The sequence below is a fragment of the Ambystoma mexicanum genome, chromosome 11 (genome assembly GCF_040938575.1).
Source record: "Ambystoma mexicanum isolate Mex_15411 chromosome 11, UKY_AmexF1_1, whole genome shotgun sequence".
Classification (NCBI taxonomy): domain Eukaryota; kingdom Metazoa; phylum Chordata; class Amphibia; order Caudata; family Ambystomatidae; genus Ambystoma; species Ambystoma mexicanum.
The window spans coordinates 347,387,217-347,402,233 of NC_090934.1; positions in this window are offsets into that span (position 1 = coordinate 347,387,217).

Here is a 15,017-nt window from a genome sequence, read left to right on the forward strand (position 1 = left end):
ACTCAGGAGACAAGCTTTTGTTGAATATTCCACGCACAAAATGTGTTTCCAAAGGGGATAGGAGATTTGGAGTCTTTGGACCTAAGCTTTGGAGCCAAACCCTCGATGGAGATTAGATCCTGTCAGACACTAGTTCAGTTTCGGAAGGCTCTAAAAACCCACCTCTTCAATTAGACTCTCCCATCTCAGGGACCATCTGCGCCCATATTCAGTAAAGTATGTCTTGGAGCGCGATACAAATAATCGAAATCAATAAAAATTAAAAAGGGTGTGGGACAGTTTTCATCAAAAGAAAGAAGTGTTCTCAAATAATATGTCTGCATACGGTAGTCTGGGTCTCCCTTTCCCACGTTTTGAGCATGGGGTAAAGTGGGACCTTGGAGCACAGTACTTTCTTGAGCTTCCCAGCACAAGATGACAGTTAGTTTCAGATATCAGGGCCGTTAATGGCCAAGTCTTCTTTCTCTTGAAAGTCTCTTGCCTTCGAGGACCTGACGTATTACACAATCACCTCATTCGTCAAAAAAGGAGGGCTGGATCCTAAAGATCCCAGCAACCTACAGTCTATTACTAATTCAAATTTTATTCTGAAAATTCTAGATACAATTGAAACAAATCAATTGCAAAAGCATGTGGGAGATCTGAAGCTACTGCATGAACAACAATCAGGTTTCCAAGCTTCCCATAGCACCGAATCGGCCATGTTAGATCTTCAGACCCACATGTTGGACATGATAGATAAAGGTAAAAACAGGTATTCTCATGTTACTGGACCTCAGTGCCGCCTTTGACCTGGTGGATCACCAGCTCATTCAGGAGGCATTGGCTAAAATAGCGGGTTGCTCTCCTAAGGAGTTGGCTTGGTTGTCATCTTTTCTGAAATATCGGAGTGTTAGAGTACACTGGAGTGACAAATTCTCCAAGGCTGCCCCCATCTTATATGGAGTCCCTCTGGGAGCAAGTTTGTCGCCTTTACTGTTCAATCTATACATGAGAAGCCTCTGCGAGCTCCTAGAACACATCAATGTATTCTTTACGAATTACGCTGATTATACAGAGCCCATTTTTGAAATAAAGGGTGATTATACCACTGATAATGCAAAAATAACAGAGGTATATCATATCATAGACAATTGGATGCAACATCATTGGATGTGCTGAAACAACGCAAAAACTGAATTGATGATCTTCGGAATGCGACAGGCCAGATCGAAGCTGGGGATGGAATATAAAACCTTTACCATCAAAGAGGCTAACATCCTGGTGATGCCTCACGTCAAAGCCCTTGGGATGATGGTGGAAGCATCAGTGGGATCCGAGGTACAGGTTAATTACCTGCAAAAAACAATGCCTACTATTTGCATCTCCTGAGAGCTATAAGACCTTTTATTAATGGAGTAAACACTGTGACCATTGCAAGAGCCATGATATTGTTGCGTTTTAACTATGGCAAGGCTCTATTGCTGGGAGGGAAATATAAAAGTGCCAGGTTATGGAAAATGATGCAGTTTGCATAGTTAAAGGCATGAAAAATAGAGAACATGTATCAACAGGGAGAAGAACCTTACATTGGCAAAGAATGGAGGATAGAGTTAACTTCAAGGCTATGACAATAATTCATAGATGCTTATATGGAGAGGCCCCGAGCTATTTCAAAAGAATATTTTCCTTTTATACACCTCAAAGATGCCTAAGATCAGCTGACAGGGGTATTTTGAATATACCCTGTGCTAATCGAGCACTCGGGCGAGGGAAGTCTTTTCCAGTCAAGGCAGCACAATATTGGGGAACAATGATTACAATTGAATAGGTCCAAGAGAAATAGGTGCTAACAGAATACTCCTGTTTTTTATTACCCTCTGCATCAAAGAAGAATAAAAATTTCCAAACTCTGTTGTAGAGTCAATCTTATTTTTTATCTAATGTTAGTACAGTTCAAAATAAAATGGACGTTTCAGAGTTAGCAACAAGAGAGAAAGGGAGGTCATTGACCTAAAGTACAAAAAATATTTACATCACACGGAATCAAAGGTTTTTCGGTAGGACAACCATTTTGTGTGTGCAAGACAAAATCAAATTCAAATTTCATTTGTCAAGGGGTTTGCATGAAAATGGCAAAACATATAAACAATTGGACATTTACAACATCACTTGAACATTTCGACAAAAACAAGTCATTTTCATTGTGTATAGCAGCATAAGTGTACTGCAGTTGGGGATAGTGCCTCTACACCACAGTATTTCAGCCGTTTCTAGGTGGGCTTAGTGGGCCACATCTCGTATACGGCCTTCCCCAGGACGGGGGTCTGTACTGTATGAGGTTTGTGCTATGGGTGTATTAATTCCAAAGGTTCTGTTATTGGAAGTTGTATGAGCCACAAAGGCTAATCTCTGTCTAATACTCTCGGCTGGAGGAGAAGTTTCACTTGTAAACAAGCCTAGTTGTTCTATTCTTTAAAATGGTCCCGCGGCCAAAAAACCTGTCAGGGTACAGGACCTGCTCACAGTCTGCCGCTGTAGCGCATGAACCACTGAGTCATTCTATGATTCACGGGGACCTGGCTTGGCGTTAGTAACTGTTGCACAATATTGGAACACATTGCCTAGAATTGAACCACCAGAGGTTCAGGAAATCACTGTAAACCTTCTTGTTCCAATGATTGGTACAGACCATTACTATTCTCAGACCTAGCCTAACGGAGAGTATTATGGGAATTTGATCTTTCTTGATTTCCCCGCGCCCTGATGCCTGTGGCGCATAAAAAGTAGGCACCTACATGCAAACATACATTCAAATAATCAAACAAACAAAAGTTCCTTCAACAAGTGAAAGTTTGTATTTTTTTTTACTTAGGGTGAGGATTCTTCACCCTTGGGTCCGCCTCTTCTGGGCGCTGACCCCTCTTGATTCTTTCAGCCTCCCTCCTCTGGGTTCACTTATGGCTCTTCTGTTGTCCACACAACTTAATGTCCTTTTTTAACAGTTCAACGTGGACATCCCTCTACCAGGTTCAATCTTGTCAACACACTGTTTCCTGGGACTCCGCTCCTCTTTACTGGCATCCCTTGTTCGGGTTCACTATGGATCTCGATTAGGGTGCTAGTAGCTCACCTTTGGGTCTCCCTCTTCTGGGCTCTGACCCCTCTTTATTTTTAACAAAGCTCTTTTGCACAGTTCAGTGCTTGTGGGATTTGCTTCCCTTGTTTTCTCTCTATGCGGGATTCACTTCCTTTGCTTGTCCTTGTTTGTAGATTAAAGTCTTTTGATTGTACAGGGATTTTGCTTGACCTCCTGTGTGACCACTTTGACCTATCTTGGCGGCCTTTCTATGGCCTTCTGATATCTATAGTTTCACTCAGACGGGATCAACCAGAGTCTCACAAGTTAGCACCCACGTGGTGCTGGTTCCCTTTACACTTTTACAGTTCTTTGAACTTACTTCAATTTGCCACTTTGCGACTTTCATTCACCACAGCCCAGTTCTTATCGGTGCTCCCCTCGACTCACAGATGGTGATGAACCGCTTGACTTTCCATCTTTCGGCGTCAAAGCCGGTACCACGGTGGCAGGAATCTCCCTCGTTCCTGCTTATCAGTGTATGCTTGCCCCGTGTAACGTTGACATCTGCTGCAAGACACTTGTGCTATTGTTTGCGGCCTTATGTCCTTTTCCACAAAGGTTCTGTGGGCCTGGTATGAAAAGGGCAAGGTCACTTCTCTCCTCGCCACCTTCTTGCTTCCTGCCCCCTTTCTCCTCTTAAACTGCTGTGCCTGTTAAGCCGTCTCGTCGTGCTGTCTGCCGTGCTTGTCCTGTGCTCTCTTGCTCCACCTTTTAACCCTGTGGGGAAAGGAAAAGGCTGGCCAGTGTGCGTGATTCTGATCAATTTCCTGACTTTGCCTGACCCTTGTATTGGGACATGTCAAGTAAACGGCTCTGGTGTTCATCTTCATCTTTTGTGTTGTGTCAATGTGTTTGTGCTGGAAAGGGTGCGGGCAATGATTTTGAATGTCCTACATGAGAGGATGGGGAAAAGGTGTTGAAGGAAGGGGGATACTGTGTCTCACCCATCAGTGTCCCCCTCCCCGAGGATCCCCCATCCAGGTGATCCTCCCGCACTAGTCTACCCCCAGTACTGGATCCAATAGCAATGGCTGTGTCCTGGCCACCTGGATGATAGATCTCCAGGGACTAGCTAGGTAGACACCTTCAGGATTCTCACAATGCCCATCACCACAGAAACTACAAATCAGGGAGCCGAAAGACCAAAAAAGCCTACTACAATAAAAGGATACTGAACTGCCAGAGCGGCAGCGGAAAGCTTCACAAGATCATCACCGAGTACCTGAACCTGCCCTGCACCACACCCCTAGTGCCCCCTCACATATACTCTGCAATTCCCTGTTTGAACACTTCCACAAAACAGCCCCAGACAGGACAGCCACCATCAATGCCAAACACACCCTCTTGTCCATCCGTTCTACATATGCTATATCTGACCCATGAGCCCTCGACCCCGACAACCCTTATTTCTGTTCCTTCAAACCCATCTTGAGAGAGAAGTTTGCAAAACTACTATCAGACAGCTGACTGTCCGGCTCACTGCTTAATCTTTGTCCCACCTCGCTCCTCAAAGAAATCTTCACTTCAACCTTTGCAGGAGAACTGGTGAGATCCACCTCAATGACTCCCTCACCTCTGGCAACTTCCCAGATACCTTCAAAACTGCATATGTCAACCCTCTGCCTAAAAAAGCATCCCTCAAACCTCTACTACCAATCAAATACAGGCTAATCTTCAATACCAGATTCCCGGCAAAACTCACCAATCACACTGCTTACTCACAGCTCAATGCCTTTATGGAAACTAACAACCTCAGAGACCCTACACAATCAGGCTTTCGTGCATGACACAGAACAGAAACCACGCTTATCTCTATCTGGGATGACTTCAAAGTGACAGCAGACTCAGAAGGATGCATAGCTCTTATTCTTCTCGATCTTTCTGCAGCGTTTGACACCATCAGCCACATAATCCTCCTAGATAGACTGCACTCCTTAAGAATACGTGATTCAGCCCTCTCCCGGATCACCTCATTCCTCTCTAATAGACAGCAAATCCCCCCTTTTCTCTCTGCTACATGCCCAGTAAACACTGGAGTACACCAATGCACCTGCCTCTCTCCCCTCCTCTTCGACCTCTACCAGATCCCCCACCCCCAAGATCATCCCCTCACACAATTTCACTTGCTACAACTATGAGACCCAAGCCCTGATCTAGCAGCTTGTTTCTGAAACATTGACTGCTGGATGATGACTAATCACCTCCTTTTGAACCCAGGTAAAACAGAGATCATGGTATGCAGAGAATTTGCCCTTTTACCCCTTCTGGCTCCCTGGCCACCCTCACTCGGCCTTTCCCCCATGACCACCACCACTGTAAAAAACCTTGCTGCACAATTGACTTGGACCTAAGTTTATCTCACCACATAAACAGTGCATCGAAAGCCTGACATGTCCACCTCAGGGTCCTGAAGCATACTTTTCCCTACTTTACCGACCGGAACAGACTGGCTGCAATTATGTCCATTGTTATGTTCAGACTAGACTATTCTAACTCCCTCTACCTGGGTGCACTGCCTATCAGTTAAACAAACTCCAAAGAGTACAGAACTCAGCTGCCAGACAACTTCTTGCATTGGGACAAAGTAACCACATCTCAATGGCCCTCTGCACCCTACACTGGCTCCTAATTGGACGCAGGGCCACATTCAAATTCCTTTGTATTACCCACAAAGAAGTTCAAAAAGCAGGACCGAAATTCCTAAAAGACAAGATCACGCCCTACCTCCCGACCCACACCCTTAGGTCAAGTACTGCCCTACTCCTAGTGGTCCCCACCTCGAATTCGACCAGGACCAGAGGGTCAGCCTACTCAACCCTGGTGCCAACTTTGTGTAATACACTGCCTCCATGTATTGGACATAGCAAAGACTACATGGCGTTCCAGAAAGCACTCAAAACCTAACCGCCTGACCTATCACCTAGACCAACACCTTGCGTTGTACCCCCCTGAATACAGACACTACCATAGACCATCAGGCCTGATGGTCTCCAACCCCACCACCTAGGGCCTCAGTTCAGATGTGAATTCCAAATCGTAGCGGCACCCTGACAGAACTCTGCACCTGAAAGAATTAATTCATCACCTCATCCGCAGGAACGTAGCACATGCTAAGGTCTAAAGCCAGCTATCGCCATCAATCATGGGCAAATGTGCATAACTTGTAACCCAAGCATCAACACTCTTGTGCTTGATCAAGGCCATGCAGTTATGCACCACACAATCAACCCTAGAAGGCACCTACCTGCTAATGTAACACCCCTGAAATCCCAGAGCAGAACTAGATATTGGGGGGTCGTCCAACAGTTAAGCCGCTAATCACTTCTACCATTGAATGCATATAAAAGAACTACTGTCTGGTGATTCTATCTAGCAGAACTAGAAACCCATGCGCTAATCAGCACTTATGAATTTACTCACTGACCTGCCATTATCCACTATGCCATCAAACCAGTAATTGCCACACTTGCTAATCCTTACGAAGAACTATAGCAGGAAACACCCTAGCACGGATTTGTTGCTAATCCCTACTATCCGGGTATATCCAAGTAGAAATACCTACCAGAGATCCAATTTAACAAATTGCAGACCAAGGATAGCACTAGCAGATATGCAATAAGAACATGAGTTTTGGGACTGACCTCCCTGTCTCCACCCACCAATCTTCACCAATCAATGTGACCCACTAAAATAGAGGAAGATTCCAAGCACTTGAAAGGGACTGGAAGCTGAACAGAAACCATCATGAGAAAGTCCCCCTGGAAAGTGCACAGATACTCAAACACACCACTATGCCAACTCTTGCCTCTGCAACAACAAACATTTAGAATACAGCTACATCCCTCAAATAATTTGGCATAGCTGCACACATACTTACACACCACCACGTTTACCTCAACAGCCTCTAAAACGCAGCTATACGCTTGAATTCATCCTATCTCCACACATAACGTCACCATCAAGCACCAGCGCTGCCAGAATGCAGATAGCATTTCCGTTGGTTTTACTGCACACATTCTACTGCCCTTACACAGCCACCGCACAACAGCTAACGCTAGTATGCAGCTACACATCACCCAGTGTGCACTGGCTGCACACATACCCAGTGCACCCATGCACGTTGTACTAAACTACTCTCCCACTGACCTGGACTGCGGTCCCCGAGGGCGTTCAACCCACAACCCTTTGAAATCATTACAGTGGTAAAAGGCACTAGACAAATGTCAAATAACATACCATAACAGTATTAGACATTTTTTAAATGACAAGCGTAGAAGAATTAGGCAAGTAAGATGATTGATTTTCATGACTTGTACAAACATCTCATGTATTTAATGTCCAACTTATTATTTAATGTCCTATTATTATGAGGCTACCAGGAAGCTGTAAAAATCAATTTCGCTACACAAAAAGCATGTAAAGAATAATTCATCTTTTATTTAGCTCCGGGTGACATAGTTGTTGCCATTTCACTACGCTACTAATTACTAATCAGTACTCACTTTATAGAGCTCTTTAGATTGAAAGGCTAGGGATGCCTTTTGTGGACTAAGATCTGTGACGCCCGCCTCACCCCAGTGTCTGCTGGGAGGGCACCAATGCACAGAAGGGTTCTAGAAGTACTAAGACTAATGGGGTCCATAATCAAAATCTTTGGGCAACGTTATGATGAAGAAAAACCCTATAGAACAATGGTGAGCTACCGACCTCATTAGAGTAAGCAAAAGTAAAGGAATGCAAGTTATTTCTCATATCAAGAAATAGGTGATGAGAAGTGAACTGCCACCATTGAAGTAATTAAAGTGATGTATACTTCTATAAGAAGGCTGACAAAATAAATACTTGAAATTAGTAGTTGTCTATACTATTAACAGCCACAAACAGTCTGCACTGTTACCGGTTTACAAGTCACAATAACTTTGGAAGTAGATTAAGGATTCCTGCCTGAAATGTACTGTTCCATCTTCGATTAGTAAATCGTCTCCTTTGTGTAACTAACTTTAGACTAAACAGGCTGCTTGACAATTCTTTATGGTTTTAAGAGTTTCAAGTTCATGTCGAGCTTTTCCTTTTCTTAAGAATATTCTGTAGCTAGCTGCATTTCCTTTCAAGGCATTTATTCTTACGATTTATTTGGGGTTTCTAAGAAACCTGAACATCACATCATGTTGGATCTTGGGCTCAGTTGATCTACTTACCAACTCATTCGAACAATAGGCCCTTAGACGCCTTGACAGTCATGTTCGTGTTAAATGGTAACTGCGGCGGAATGTTCTTAACTAATAACCCGTTTCAAGACTGCTGAATTCTAACCACTTGGCATGCAGAGAGCTTTAACTTTGCATATATATTGTGAGCAACCTGCTTATGGTTCATTCATTTCGGTCGCTGTGTTACTGATTTATAGTTAAATATTTATAGGATAATATGGGGCACAGGAGTTCCTGCAAGAATTCACAAATATACAGTTCTTGTGCTGAAAAAGGCAAGAGACAGTGATCGTGGACATATTTCGAAACGTGTAAAAGAGAGACGCACCTAAAAGCTGATCACATTATGGGGGTAATTCATAGAATTCGGCGCACAAGTGGCACACGCGGCTGGCGGACAGAGCGCGCGTGAGTCAGTCTGCGCCAGCCACGTGCGCCAAATCCCATTTAGGCGCACAGCGTATTCATGGATTAATACATCCATAAGCAGCCGTGGCGCAGCGACCCTGCAGCAGCTTCTATTATGCCCCCAAACCCACCCTGTGCGCCAAAAACATCCCACAAATTCAGTACATGGCACAAAGGCCAGTGGACCAGCATACAGCCCCCCCAACCATAAAAATACATGTAAAACTCCCTGCACACGCCCCAGAATACACGTACCCCGCTCGCCCCAGGACCATCGCGTGTAAAACTCCCCACGCACCCCTCGGAATACACGTACCCCACTCGCGCCAGGTAAATTGCGTGGAAAAAGTCCCCCCTGTGGTGTGGGCTGCCTGTGGGGCATGGCCAGGGTGGATGGGCTGCCTGCTGGGCATGGGGAGGGTGGTGGGCTGCCTGCACGTATTTCGGGGGTGCGCGGGAAGTTTCACACGCGATACTCCAGGCGAGAGCGGGGTACGTGTATTTGGGGGGTACACAGGGAGTTTCACACGTAATAGGCCCTGTGTGAGCGGGGTACGTGTATTTGGGGGGTACGTGGGGAGTTTCAAATGTGATAGGCCCTGTGCGAGCGGGGTACGTGTACTTGGGGGGTACGCAGGGAGTTTCACACGCGATAGGCCTTGGGCGAACGTGGTACGTGTATTTTGGGGGTGCGCAGGAAGTTTCACATGCAATACTCCAGGTGAGAGTGGGGTACGTGTATTTGGAGGTATGCAGGGAGGTTCACACGCGATAGGCCCTGTGTGAGTGTGGTACGTGTATTTCGGGGTGCGTGGGAAGTTTCACATGCGATACTCCAGGCGAGAGTGGGTTACGTGTATTTGGGGCTTGCGCGGGGAGTTTCACACACAGTAGGCCCTGTGCGAGCAGGGTACATGTATTTGAGGGGTATGCAGGGAGTTTCATACGCGATAGGCCCTGTGTGAGCGGGGTACGTGTATTTCAGGGGTACACTGGGAGTTCATACGCGATTTGGCATTGTGGGACCTCACAGGTGTGCGGTTTCCCCCCTCCCAATGCCCTGCAGGCAGCCCACACGACAGGGGACTACCCTACAACCCTCACCATGCCCTGCAGGCAGACCACATGGCACCATGCACTTGTGAGCACACTTGTGAGCCCCCACTCATGTCCCCCACCAACCCACCCACCATTGATGGGCACCTGCCAGTAGGCCACAACTCATGTCCCCCCACCCCACCCCCAGTGACGGGCACCTGCCAGCAGGCCCCGACTCATGTCCGCCACCCATCCACCCACCCCCAGTGACGGTCACCTGCCAGTAGGCCACAACTCATGTCCCCCCACCCCACCCCCAGTGACGGGCACCTGCCAGCAGGCCCGACTCATGTGCCCCCACCCCACCCCCAGTGACGGACACCTGCCAGCAGGCCCTGACTCATGTCACCCCACCCATCCATGCCCCCCAGTGACGGGCACCTACCAGCAGGCCCCGACTCATGCCCCCCCACCCCACCCCCAGTGACGGGCACCTGCCAGCAGGCCCCGACTCATGTCCCCCCACCCCACCCCCAGTGACGGGCACCTACCAGCAGGCCCCGACTCATGTCCCCCCACCGAACATGTCATCACAATCCACACTCATGGCCCTTATGGCCACCCAAATCCCACCCCACACCACCCCAGTCCAAACACCCAACCAAGCATTCCATCCTTTCCATATTTAAATCCCCATGTCATGATAGATCCCAAATGACAAGTATGCACATCAATACATGTCCGTCAGACACACACAATGGGGGGACGTGAATGAGAAAACCCACATTGTGACATGCACAAAACTAATGAGAGAATACCACACAAATGAAGTATGAAGCAAAAATGTACTATATACAAAATTGAAGGAATGAAAGAAAATCACACAAGAAAAGAAATAATAAACAAGGCCTGGATGTCCAAAATGAATGAAAAAATGTGAATGCTGAATCCAATTAAATCCAAATAAAAATGGCTCCAAAGCTTTTGTCCATTAAACCAAATCCAAAGTAAAAAAAATCAAGAAAAACATTGCTCTGTAGTAAAAGAAAAAAAAAGAAGTCAAATCCGGTCCAGAACTATATATAATGTAAAAATCCAGGGTCCATGAGCCCAACAATCCAAAGGAAACCTAACAAAAAGCTTACCTAATAAATAACTAGATACTAAAAGGAGGGGTGTAGTCCATGCGCCCCAAAGGAAAAAAAAATAGAAAGGAAACTTACACCTACAGAACTATTTACAAAGGCGGCGGGCAAGTCCAACGGCTCACTTGTTGATGTCCCGGCCCAGGACATCATCGAATTCCTCTTCAACATCCTGGAGGCGGGCCTGTTCGCTGGCCCCGAGGTCTGGCAGGGATAAAGCCATGTCCACCTCCAACTCCCTGCGAATTTCCTCAAGGCACTCAACCCGCTTCAACGCCCTGCGCATGGAGTTCTCCGCCCTGACCATAGTGAGCCGTGCCTCTTCCACTCGCCACGCCTCTGCATCTTTTTGCCAGCCAAACCGCTGCCACACGGAAGACACTCCCAATCCAGGGTCCTCCTGCCCTCCGGCTGATGCCTGCCCCTCTGATGTTGATGGCCCCGAGCCATCATTGCTCCCACCTTGAGCCTGCTGCTGCCGTGCATCTGCCCTGCCTGTTGATGCCTGCCCATCCTCCTCCTGCTGGGGTTCAGTTGTTGGGGTGGCCACCCCTGCTGGACCTCCAACTCCCGACTGTGGCAGGGATGTGTCCTCCACCAGCCTAGCCGCCGGGCCAGTGGCAGCTCCACAGGGTGCCCAGGTGATACTTGGGCAGGAAGATGGCATGGAGGACAACTGGCGCATAGGGGGTTCAGTTGAGGAGGGGGTCGGTAGAAGGTCCAGCACACAGAGGAACCCAGCACCGGTGACCTGTCCTAGTAGGTCGCCGTGGTCAACGAGGCATCTGAAAGAATGTGCAGCGTCCACACGAGAACCCTGCACGTCATCCCGGATGCCAAGTTGACGCAACGCTACCCCAGCCAGGACAGGAACAACACAGTCCCGGATTGCCATGTCTGCAGGGAGAGGAAGGCCATTTGTTGTTAGCGGATCCCCTCACTGAAAATGGGTCTGGACGAAGGCATCCCTGCCGGTGCGGGATGATGCAGTCACAGGATTGGGGACAGGATTACACACAGGCACCTCCACGGCCACCTGTGCTGCCTCCTGTCCCTGCCCCAGGACTGCACCACTAGCACCAGTGGAATCCCCCATCCAGACCCTGTGTGTGGCCCTTCCATGGCCCCCTCCTCAACCAAACCCCCCACCAACCTGGATGACTCCGTGCCATCTTCCTCCATAGGCCCCTGTGGGGTCTCAGCTGCCCCTTCTGCTGCCGAGGAGTCCACCTCTGACCTCCGCCTCATGGACCTACCCTCGGCAGCTGCGGCCGTGCATGCGGCACCAGACTCCTCACTCCCCAACAAGATGACAACATGGGAGGGGAGCTGGGCCTTGCATCTCCGGCTGGCAGTGGGATCCCTGCCGCTGTGCTCCACAGCACCATCTCTGCCCTCTTCATCAGTTGACGCTGTAGACAGGGAGAGATAGAACACAGGCATCAGGCCACTGTACAATGGTTTGATACACACATGACAGCTGCACATGAGTGGCAGTCTCAAACTTCACACATGGCATCATACTCCCCAACACACATATCATTTGAACCCACACACATGCGCAAATGAACAGGAATGTTGCAGCAGGCAGCACCATCCATACACATACAACAGCATGAGCGTATGAAGGTTAGCCTGACGTCACATGCAACACGGGGAGTGCCGAACACATGCACACATGCCACCAGACATACATGCATCTCCACCACCTGTCGCAGGGAAATCATCGCCATCCATGTCACATCAGCCAATCAGCCTCCTACATGTCAGTGTCACATGCATCCATGGTGTATCACAGTGGCACACATGTCAAATACACACACACGCACATGTACATTGTGCACATACATGAAGGTGGAACCAGCATCCATGTGTCACACCACAACCATGCCACAGTACATACACAGAAATTTGTGTGCATCTGCACATGCATTTGGGCACCATGCATTTGAACACATACACCATTGATGTGCCTCACACATGACTGGACTCACATGCGGCAGGCTCATGTCCCTGTACATACACATCCATACATGGGCCTTCCAAAACATATGTGCAACCTGCACACTCCTGCCACACCTCAACATGCACAGCGTCCAATCAGTACGCATGGACACTTAACGCTCAACTCCATACGGGTCTGCCTCTGAAGGATCTGGAGGTGGCGCGCTGGGTGTATGCGTTCCAGGACCCTCTTCTGGATGTTGGTAAGGTGGAACCGGCAGCCCCCTGCATGCTTTGCCTTCAAGAGGTGCCGGGCCTTGCTGAGGGTCCTGGACCTGAAGTCCTCCCAGCACTCCCGGACGTGTTGCATGTCGCGGTCTGCCACCCCCTCCACATTGATGGCAGCCACGATGTCCTTCCAGATCCTCTTCCGTCTTTCATTGTCGGCACGTGAACTTCCAAAGAGGGCATCATAATGTGCCAGGACTTGCTCCACCAGGATGCCAACTTCATTGACAGTGAAGCTGGCTGTCCTCTGCCTCTCTGCTGGGGGGTTGGCACTGGTGCCAGATGGTGTTGTGTCGGGCATGGCAACCCCTGCGGCACGTGTGGATGGCAACTGGGTCTTGGGGCTGGGCTGTGGAGTGATGGAATACCAGTCGGGAGTCTTCTGTTCCAGCAGGGGTGGTCACAGCAACTGGACCCCTGCAGATGGCTGACGTGCAGGACCAAAAGCAGGGCGCGTGGCCATCAGGCAGGCAGGCAGTAGCAGATGGCAGGTGGGAGCGTGCTCGGGGCTCTGGGATCAGGAAAATGGCCTTCTGGGCAGGAGCGTGGTCTTCCATGTGTTGTCGCGTGGCCAGCTTGATACAGAGTGATTTGGCACGTGAAAAAACTGCATGTCAGTGTGTAATTCGAGGAAAGGCCCTTAGCGCGTAAGCACGTCTGTGACGTAACCCGCACCGGCATTTTCCTCCACACGGATGCATGTTGATTGTAGACGTGCAAAAACTGCACATCCGGGTGTCACTGCGTGTAATTTGAGGAAAGGCCCTTAGCACGTAAGTGAAGTGACGCGTGCGGGTGTTTCTATCAGCATGGGTTAAAGGTGAGCGGGGCCAGCATTTCCCTGTATGTGCCTTTCGTGGAGACTGACGTGTGTGTTGCTACTTCATGTTGTTTCGCGCGCCATCACAACTTCACAGCGGATCAAGGACGTATCTCTTCTTTTGGCAGGGGTATTGGCTATGCGTGTTTTTCATTATCACGCTAGTCTGACGGTGAGTCACGCATGCTATTTTTCCCACTGCGGGTGCCCCTGTGTATCGCGTACCCATTTTCGAGGTCATAGTAGCCTGCGTGTCCCACACGCATGTGTTTTACGTGTCCCTGGGTGCCACCGTGTACTGCGGGAGGTTAATTCCACACACATGAGCTACCAGGGGTTGCGTGCATGGTTTTACTGCAGTTTTGGGGCGCCTGAGCATTGCGTGACCCGTCACTTTATCACCGGAGTCACATACAGCCTTGCAGGTGCAGGGGTGCTGTTAACATCTTGTATCCCACCCCCTTCACCCCAATTGCCCAGGACAATTGTAGTGTACACCTCCCATTGGCACTACTAAATCTGTGCCGGCACTACTACATCTGTGCCATGGCTGGGAGGCCACAAAAGGTGAGGGGCACCTCAGCTGGGTGTACTCCATGTGGCAGGCATGGTCAGGGGTGTGGCCGGGGTGACCAGGGAGTAGGGGGACTCCAGGGTGTCCAGGGTGGCTGCAGAGGGGGAAGGGGCAGGGGTGCATCAGTTTGGCACCATGTTGTGCCACGTGTTGGTACAGTCATGCCACCACCCCCTGGGGCTCCGGGAGATACAGTTCTTGCATCTGGCACTGGCATCCATGTGACCCCGCAGTCCCTTTCATCGACTGCCACGGGCCCAAGGGTAGTGGTAGCTGCAGGTGCAGCTGTGGACACCACCACCCAGGCTCAGGGTCTGCCAGGGCAGGCTTCGTTGGCACCTGAAGAGTCCCAGGAAGATTTCCAGGAGGTCAGGAGGCACACCGTAAGTGCATGCAGGGCCGGGCTGCCCTGACCGAGGCACGTGTCTATGAGGCAGTAATGTCATCTGCTGCCCCGACCAGCCGGGTG